We start from the raw sequence: 10,157 nt of genomic DNA, 5'->3' as shown, positions 1-10,157 counted from the left end.
TGATTGAGCGGATGAAATCTTTCACACCATATGCCAGCTGTCCTAGAAAAATCCAGCCACTGTTGTTACAGAAATATTGTTTCTAGGTCGGGGGTTGGCAGACATTTTCTGTAAAGGACCAGATAGTAAATATTTCAGGCCTTGGTGCCATACATTCTCAGTTGCTATCACACCCACTCAATACTTCTGTCGTAGCATGAAAACAGCCATAGGCAATGTGTAAACCAACGGACATGCCTGTGGTCCAATAAAACTTTATTTACAAAAACAGATAGGCCTGAGGGCCACAGTTTGCCGATCTCTAGTCTAGGACAAAAATGTTAATTGTTCCCTGTGGGGTAAGTATTATGTTTGGTTCTTGTGGGGAACACTTGTCTTCCTTTTGAGAACCCACGCCCATCCCACTCGGGAACCTCACCTTTCCCCTCCCTCCGTGTCCATGGGGCTCCTCTGAAGAGTGAGAGCAGATCACCTCAGGGCCTTAGGACCTTGGCTCTGCCCCTTTCCCCACATCTGGTGACTGGCTGCCCTGTTGGGTTCTGCAGCTGTTCTCATGGTCTGTTTGCTGACCTTGGTCAGGGCCTGGGATCCACCCTTGCTGACCCAGCCAGCCCTATGTGGTCGTGTTGCTCTGTGGAACCTCAAGTCACACCCTCCATCTTGCCCTGCACTTGTGTTGCTCACTTGGAGGCCGCCCCAGTGAGATCACCTTGCTCCTTACCTGGAAGCCTCACTGTTAGGTCTGTATTAGTCAGCTCAGGCTGCATAACAAACACCATGGACTGGGTGACTTAAACAACTGAGATTTATTTTTTCACAGTTCTGGAGGCTGGAAGTCTAAGCAAAGTGTTGGCGGGGTTGATTTCTTTTGAGGCCTCTCTCCTTGGCTTGCAGATGGCCAACTTCTCCCTTTGTCCCCACATGGCCTTCCTCTCTGTGTGGGAATCCTTGGTGTCTCTGTGTGCGTCCAAATTTCCTCTTCTTATAAGGACATCAGTCATATTAGATTAGGGCCTACCATATGACCTCATTTTAATTTAATCACCTCTTTAAAGACCCTATCTCCAAATACAGTCACTTTCTGAGGTACAGAGGGTTAGGACTTCAACATATGAATTTTGGGGGCTACAACTCAGTCCATAACAAGGTATGTTGTCCACATCTCCCACTGAAAACTCTGATTCCTGCACTGCCCAATGGAGATAAGGGGACCCAGGATCTAACTTAGGCTTCTCTCCACCTAATGACATCAAGCCTGCATTTTATTTCTACTACATTACTCCACATTGGAATAGGACCACCCCTGTTTAGTGATCTCTGATTTCCAAAGGGGAATTGGAACACCAGCCCTCCCAGTTTCACCTTTCTCCTCATCCCAATACCCTCACCTCTGGGATTTTGGTCCAGAGGGAGGAATGCAGGCATATCCTACTGTTTTTCATTTTCAGAATAGCATTGTGGATAACAGCATTTGGAACTAGTGGGCCTGGCTTCTAATCCAGCAAGATCTTTAACCTTCTAGCACTTTAGTCTCCTCATCTGTAAAATGGGATAACAATTATAACTATCCCAAAGTTTGTTGTAAGGATTAAATTAATTAATACATATAAAGGCATAGAGCTTTAACATATATTCATCAATACATATGCATACATTTATATACATTTATGATGTCTATAAAGTGTCTGGTGCACAGATAGCCCTCAGTATGTGTGACCATTGGTATCCTGACCTCTGTCCTTCTGCTGCTCACCTTGCCCAGGGCAAGAAGGGCTGCCCTTACTCCGCTTCCTGTGTGTCCTCCTACCTCATATCTGTCCCCTCCCAGAGGGAGCATTGGGTCCTCCCCACTTCTGTGGGGCCATAATGCTGTGGTGACTTCAGGGGAGCATGTTTAATGGGGCGGGGGCAGCATATAAAAATATGTTGATGTAAGATTTTAAAAAATCATCCCCATTATATATGAGTATTCCAGGCACTGGACTGATCCTATGAGAAGACACAGACATTTAAGAATGTCTGTGTTCCTCCCTCCTAGAGTGCCACGTAGAGCATTTTTCAGTGCTGGAGGCATGTCAGAGAGACCAAGTTCAAATCTTGGCTCTGACCTTAACTACCTATGTGTCCTGAGCACATTGCTTTGCCTCTCTGAGCCTCAGTTTACTGGTCTGTATATTGGGTTAATGCCAGAGTTGATAAGACAATGCATATAAAATGGGGTCACATATAATGGGTGTTAAATAAGGTTATAGATAAGTTCAACAGTCTGAAGTTACACCTGATCAGGTAGATAAAGAGGCTGCTACAGTGCCTGCCCTGCACATAGTACACACAGCTTCTGAAATGCTTGCGGAGGTACACACGAGACGGGGCTTATGGAATGCTGAACTGGTACTAGCCGCTTCTGTTGCAGGGGAGGAAATTGGAACAACCCAAATGTCAGATGTAAGCCTGAAACTGAAGTCACTGCCCTGGGTAGATTAAATCCCACCCTTACCCGCCCTCACCCCAGGGAACCAGGGGAGCTGGGGCAGCATCTCTTAGTTGCTGAGCACACAGAGGACAGAAGCAGCCTGTCTATCTGTCAGCTGTGCTTTTAGGATGAAAACCAGGATTTAATGTTTGGGGCCATCAAGATGCCAAGGAGGATTCACTGCCAGGCCAAACTTGGGTTCTGTCCAAAAGCCACTTGCAAGACAGCAGGGAAAATGTGATGGTCACAAGCCAGGCCTTGTGATGATGGGGGTTTTGCCTTCCGTTTTCCATCAACCTGGGGTGTCTATGGTGGCCTTTCTCTGGAGTCTGGCTGTCGGGGGGCTTGGGGAGTGGGGAGTCTCTGGTTTTCCATCCCGAGAAGGATTTCTTTCTTACAGGTTGCGGCGAAAATCAGCAGTGTCCGGGCCAGGGACACAAAATAGGAAGTGGTGCTCCCCCATCCCGAGTCCCCCACGACCTTCCCTGACTGCCACAGCTGTGACGTTGAGCCTCTGATTGTCCCGCTATTGATCCCCCCTCCCGTAATGAACTGTAACAACAACTCCATTACTCTGTGCTCGCCCATTGGCTAAGGATAATATAAAATTAGCCAGCGTGCATGGGGCCTCTTAGGATCGATTTCCCTACTCAGATTACTTGTTACGAAAGAATAGAGCTGTCTCCCCCGTAATTGAACAAGTTAACTCCTTGTCTCATAAAATGTAAGCCAGTATTGATTGGCTGTTGTTGGCGTGCAGAGGGGGGGCTTGGAGAGGGGTGGGAACACCAGGGTGTGGGGATGCTCTTCCCCTCCCCTACCCCTCCCTCATGGCCCCGCCCCCCCTTAGCTTTAGAGGTTAGGGCATCAAGCCTGAGGCTGGATCCTCGGTCTGAATAGTTATGGGGAGGGGGTCTCTGAGCCCCGGTTTCACACCCTCGGTCCCCGTCTTTCTAAGCCAAGGATGTTTATGCGTGTCAGAACACCTGGGGCTCTGGACTTACATGGACCTGGGTTCAAATCCTAGCTCTGTCAAATGCTAGCCATGTGACCTTGAGCTGGGCACCCAGCCCCTCTGTTTATGGGGATAGTAGCAGTAACGACCTGAGAGGTTATTGAAGAGGGTCAGATGAGCTAACTCGTGTACAAGGCCAGGCACGCACGCAGGCATAGGCAGCTAGACACAGGAATGGTTATTAGTGTTCTTGTGCTTGTTTTAATTTATGTCAGTAATAGAAACCCATTAAGGTAACATATGAAATTAAGACACACATGGTTTTCTGTTGGGTGGGTGAATGGAGCCTTTAAGGAGCGGGGGCAGAAAGCCTGGTTTTAAATACCTCTGACCATCTTTCATGTGCGGTCAGAAACCACAGGCGTCGTGATGGGCAGGATTATTCTGACATGTTTTCAAACCGGAGAGATGACTCTGTCATTCCAGAAACGCAGGGGCTCGCCTCGCCGACCACATGAGCTTGCCAATCCCAGCTGACCCCAGCCCCCCTCCCCTGAAAGCGTGGCTGCCCCATCATCTTACAGCCTCGGTGGATGTGGTCAATGAGACCACCTGCCACCAGGAGGGGGCTCGCGTTCACTGGCTTTGGGACCATTTCCCAAGGCCCGCACATCAAACGGCAGTGGGCAATGTGTGCCCAGGAAGGCTAATTTTCAAGGCTATCATCTCCCTACTGACTTTGGCTGGGATGTCAAAGGCAGAAGGAGGCAGGAGGCAGTGAAGAAAGGAAGTAAACAGCAACCTAGGACCCAGGTCTGGGTTCATGGTGTAGGCTCACGGAAAGCAGCAGCCGGCAATTACGGTATCGACAGATTTCGCCTTTACCTAGGTGTGAGGTATAAGGCTCGTTCTATAGCTGGGAAGAATAGTAAACTCACTCAGGAATGACCTCTATATTAGCCATGCAATTTGGGAATTTTTTTTCTAATAATAATATGTCAGTAGTAATAATACCAACATATACTGTGTGGGCTTACAATGTGCCAGGCTCTGTTCTAAACACTTGACCAGGGTTCCCTTACAGAAACCTGCCAGCAACCCTTTACCTAGGTGGCATTATTACTGTAACGGGCATCACTTGGTTGACACCTACTCTCTGCCCAGGCTATGGGAAGGGTACTGTACGGTCATCTCAACGATGCTCGCCATGTGGGAGATAACATCTCCATTTTCTAACGAGCAAACAGGTTAATCACCTTGCACACAACTGTTAAGGAGAACTGGGTTTAAAACTTAGGAATGCCAGCCTCAGAAGCGGTGCTTGAAGCTACTTCACTTCACTGTATCTCTCTGATGTGAAAATTAAGACTGATGAAAGTGAGGGGGGAGGAAAGAAGGGAGGAATGAAAGAAAGAAGGAAGGAAGGGAGGGAGGAAGGAAGGAAGGAAAGACTGCCAGGTGTGTCACAGGCCACAGGAGACTCTGATCCCAGTTCTTAGATTGGATGCTGAGTGACTGTGGCCCGAGCCCACCCCGTGGTTGAGCTCTCTTAACTGAGTGAGTTCTTAACTGAGAATTGTGGAACCATACATTGCATGGGGGTACCCAAACCTGAAGTCAGTAAATGAATTGATCTACAAGCGTGGTTATGGCAAAATCAACAAGAAGCGAATTGCCCTGACGGATAACGTGTTGATTGCTCGATCTCTTGGCAAATACGGTATCATCTGCATGGAGGATCTGATTCATGAGATCTATACTGTTGGAAAACGTTTCAAAGAAGCAAACAACTTCCTGTGGCCCTTCAAATTGTCTTCTCCATGAGGTGGAATGAAGAAAAAGACCACCCATTTTGTAGAAGGTGGAGATGCTGGCAACAGGGAAGACCAGATCAACAGACTTATAAGAAGGATGAACTAAGGTATCTACCATGATTATTTTTGTAATCTGGTCAGTTAATAAACAGTGACTGCTTTCAAATTGAAAAAAAAAAAAAGGTTCTCAGGTTCTTGCTATGAGTTTAAACAATCACATTTATTCATTCCAGAGAAGAATCTTGCTTTTCCTATGGAATGAATTCATTTTTAAGTGTACAAGTAATATATGCCTATTATAGAAAAAGTTGAAAAATAGAGACAAACGAAAAGAAAATTAAATTATCCACAAATCCACACTCTCACCCTTGTGATGACCACTGTTGTTTATTCTGTTGTATGTTATTCCAGACTGTTTTCCTATTTGGATGAAACATGCATGCACGTGTACACACACACACACATTTAACCCAAATGGGACATTATTCATCCTATTTTGTGACCTACTTTTTACTCATCACTGTACTTTGGACACCTTATCTTGTCAATGACTGAAATTCTAAATCACCTTTTGTAAAAACTACACAGGGCAGTTTTTTCAAACTGCAGCTCAAGACACATCAATGTGTTCAAAAATCAACTTGATGAGTCAAAATCAATATTTAAAAATAAATGAAACAGGGACTTCCCTGATGGTACAGTGGTTAAGCATCTACCTGCCAGTGCAGGGGACATGGGTTCGATCCCTGGTCTGGGAAGATCCCACATGCCACGGAGCAGCTAAGCCTGTGCGCTACAACTACTGAGCCCACGAGCCACAACTACTGAAGCCCATGCACCTAAAGCCCATGCTCTGCAACAAGAGAAGCCACTGCAATGAGAAGCCCGTGAACTGCAATGAAGAGTATCCCCTGCTTGCCGCAACTAGAGAAAGCCCGTGTGCAGCAATGAAGACCCAACTCAGCCAAAAATAAATAAATAGATAAAGTTATATTAAAAAAATAAATGAAACAGAAAAGAATATCATTGCACAGAAGAGAAAAATATTAGTGTGTATTGCATTAGTGAAGATCGGTACTTTTATAAACACTCTGTGTATTAAACATATAGGTGTATATTGGGTTGTAATATAATATGTATCTCTTATGTGAATTCCAGTCAAAATTTTTGAAAATATCTGATATGCTCTCAGTAGAATTTAGCAGAATCCATTTAACCCATCTACTGTTCTTGAACATTTATGTTGTTTGTACACTGAATTTTGCATGTTTGTCTATTTATTTCCTTAGGATTTCTAATGGAATTAGAATGGGTCATAAGGGTGTGTCCATTTTTAACGTGTCTTCCAGAAAGAATGAGCCAAGGTATATTCCCACTGGCTGGGTATGAGGCCACCTGTTTACCCATACTCTGACCACCAATAAGTTTATTATCATTTAATATTTGCCAACCTCATATTATTATGAATAGTAACTAGCATGCTTTGCAGTTTACTGTGTTTCAGGCTCTGTGTGAAGTGCTTCCTTAACTCATTATCCCTTCGAGCCTATGTTAACCTTCTGAAATGAGTGCAACTATTATTCAGTTTTGCAGATGAGGGAGCTAAAGCTCCAAAAAGTCCAAATTCTGACAAAGGAGGATTTAAATTCAAACCCGATTACAAAAGCCGTGCACACCTTTCATTGTTCTCATCGACCTCTCTCATTGTCATCATTGATAACATAGCATACCTAGCGAGACTGAGGATCTTCCATATGCTTATCAAATAGTGCTGATTAAAAATATTTTCAAATATATTTGAATGATTCTTCAAAGTCCTGGCATTGCATCATCTAAGTTGCACTGTCCAAGGTTTGGCCCCAGGATTTAAAAAAACACAATTTCTTAAACTGGGTATGCATTCAGCAGGGATGGTCTTGGAGGATCTGGAAGGCACAGGATAAACAAGCAATATCTTTGTGAAGCCTTAATTTAACTCACCAATTTGAGGGGAAATGTTATTTTGATATCAACATAACCACTGATTTGATATGGTGTACAAAAATTTTAAAGTTAAAACACACAACTTCGAAGAAATTTAATCTTGCTGCAGGGAGTTGTAGCAATCAGTATAAGCTAGGTTCTGCTGTGGTAACAAAAGATCCCAAAATTTCAGTGTCTTAAAAAAACAGATATTTATTTCTCCCTGACCCACCGTATCTATTGCCTATTGTCTGGGGCTCTGCTCTGTTGTATCCTCCCTCCAGGATCCAGGCCAATGGAGCAGCCTCCATTTGGAATAGTGCTTGTCACTGTGGGAAAGAAGAAAAGTGAGTTTGGAGGGTTTCATGCCAGCAATTAAATGCTTAGCCCAGAAGTGACATATGTGACTTCCACTGGAAAGTTTTTGGCCAGGACAAGTCACATTGTCCCACCCAACCACAAGGAAGCAGGAAGTACAATCCTACGATTTACTTGAAATGTAAAGGGTCAGACATATTTGGGGAATGGCATAATAATTACCATGTTGTTTAGGCTCTTGCCTCCATTTTTCTCTTGTTCTCCAATGGTCTTCTGAGGAGGAAAACAAGGTTATTCATCAGAAGGTGAGAAGACAACATCAGAACGTCTATATCTCCTATTTAAAAAAAAAAAAAAACCAAGGTAAAAGATTATCTCTCTATCATGTAATAGAAGTGTGGAGGTAAGCAGTCTGGAGCTTGTGTGATGTTCCATGGTGACGAGGATCTAGGGTCCTTCTATCTTCTTGTTCCACTATCATGGTTCTATCTAATGGTTCAGGAAGACTGTTCAAACTCCAGCCATTATGTTTGTATTCAAGTCAGCAGGAAAGAAAAATTTTTTAAAAAATTAACAGCTTTATTGAGATATAATTCACATGCCATACAATCCATGCATTTAAAGTGTACAATTTGGGGGCTTCCCTGGTGGTGCAGTGGTTGAGAGTCCGCCTGCCGATGCAGGGGACACGGGTTCGTGCCCCGGTCCGGGAAGATCCCACATGCCGTGGAGCGGCTGGGCCTGTGAGCCATGGCCGCTGAGCCTGCGCGTCCGGAGCCTGTGCTCCGCAACGGGAGAGGCCACAACAGTGAGAGGCCTGCGTACCGCAAAACAAACAAAAACAAACAAAAAAACCCATTGAAGTATACAATTCAATGGCTTGTAATATATTCAGGAGTATGTGAAACCTTTATCATAGTCCATTGATTTTAGGGCATCTTTGCCATCTCCAAAAGGCACACTGTGTGCTTCAGCTGTCACCCCCTCTACCCTCATCCTCCTCCAGCCCTAGGCAACCACAAATCTACTTTCTGTTTCCATAGATTTCCCCGTTCTGGGCAGTTCATATGAATGGACTCATGTAATTATGTAGTCTTTTGTGATTGGTTTCTTTCACTTAGCATAATGTTTTCGAGGTTCATGCATGGTGTAGCATGTATCAGTATTTCATTTTTTTTCTTGACCAAAAATATTCCCTTGTATGGATATAACACATTTTGTTTATGCATTCATCGGTTGAGAGACATTTGGGTTGTTTCCACATTTTGGCCGTTATAAATAATGCTTCTATAAATATTCATGTACAAGTTTCTGTATGGACATATGTTTTCATTTCTCTTGGATATATACCTAGGAGTGGAATTGCTGAGTCAAACAGTAACTCTATGTTTAATTATTTGAGGAACTGCCAGATGATTTTTTTTTTTTTTGCGGTACGCAGGCCTCTCACTGTTGTAGCCTCTCCCGTTGCGGAGCACAGGCTCTGGACTCGCAGGCTCAGCGGCCATGGCTCACGGGCCCAGCCGCTCTGCGGCATGTGGGATCTTCCCGGACCGGGGCACGAACCCACGTCCCCTGCATCGGCAGGCAGACTCTCAACCACTGCGCCACCAGGGAAGCCCCCTACCAGATGAGTTTTCAAAGCTGCTGCACCATTTTACATTCCTACCAGCAGTGTATGAACGTTCCAATTTTCCCACATCCTCACCGATATTTGATTGAGTTTTTGATTATAGTCTCCTAGCGGGTGTGAAGTGGTATCTCATTGCAGTTTTGATTTGTATTTCCTTGATGACTGATGGTATCCTGAAGCTTTTCATGTACTTATTGGCCATTTGTATATCTTTTTTGGAGAAACGTCTATTCATCTCCTTTGGCCACTTGTTAAATTGGGTTATTTGTCTTTGTAAGAGGTCCTTATACATCCCAGATACAATCCCTTATCAGATATATAATTTGCAATTTTTTTTTCCTATTCAGTGGGTTGTCTTTTCACTTACTTGATGATGTTCATAGAAGGACAAAAGTTTTTAGTTCTGTTGAAGTTCAGTTCATTTTTCTCTTTCACTGCTCATGATTTTGGTATCATACCTAAGAATCCTTTGCTAAGTCTAAGGTTGTGAAGAATTTCCCTTATGGTTTCTTCTGTGAGTTTTATGTTTTAGCACTTACATTTTGGTCTTTGATCCATTTTGAGTTACTTTTTTATGTGGTATGAGGTAGGGATTCCATTTAATTCTTTTGCATGTGGCTATCCAGTTGTCCCAGCACCATTTATTGAAAATACTATTATTCCCCATTGGATAGTCTTGGTATCCATGTTGAAAATCAGCAAGGTTGCAGGATACAAGATCAATATGCCAAAATCAATTGTATTGATGCACCTAGAGTGAACAACCTGAAAATGAAATTAAGAAAACAATTCAGGGCTTCCCTGGTGGCGCGGTGGTTGAGAGTCCGCCTGCCGATGCAGGGGACACGGGTTCGTGCCCCGGTCCGGGAAGATCCCACATGCCGTGGAGCGGTTAGGCCCATGAGCCATGGCCACTGAGCCTGCGCGTCCAGAGCCTGTGCTCCACACAGGAGAGGCCACAACAGTGAGAGGCCCGCGTACTGCAAAAAAAAGAAAAAAGAA

This window comes from Lagenorhynchus albirostris, chromosome 19, assembly GCF_949774975.1.
Source record: "Lagenorhynchus albirostris chromosome 19, mLagAlb1.1, whole genome shotgun sequence".
In the NCBI taxonomy this organism is placed as follows: domain Eukaryota; kingdom Metazoa; phylum Chordata; class Mammalia; order Artiodactyla; family Delphinidae; genus Lagenorhynchus; species Lagenorhynchus albirostris.
Note: the sequence above shows the minus strand (reverse complement) of the source record.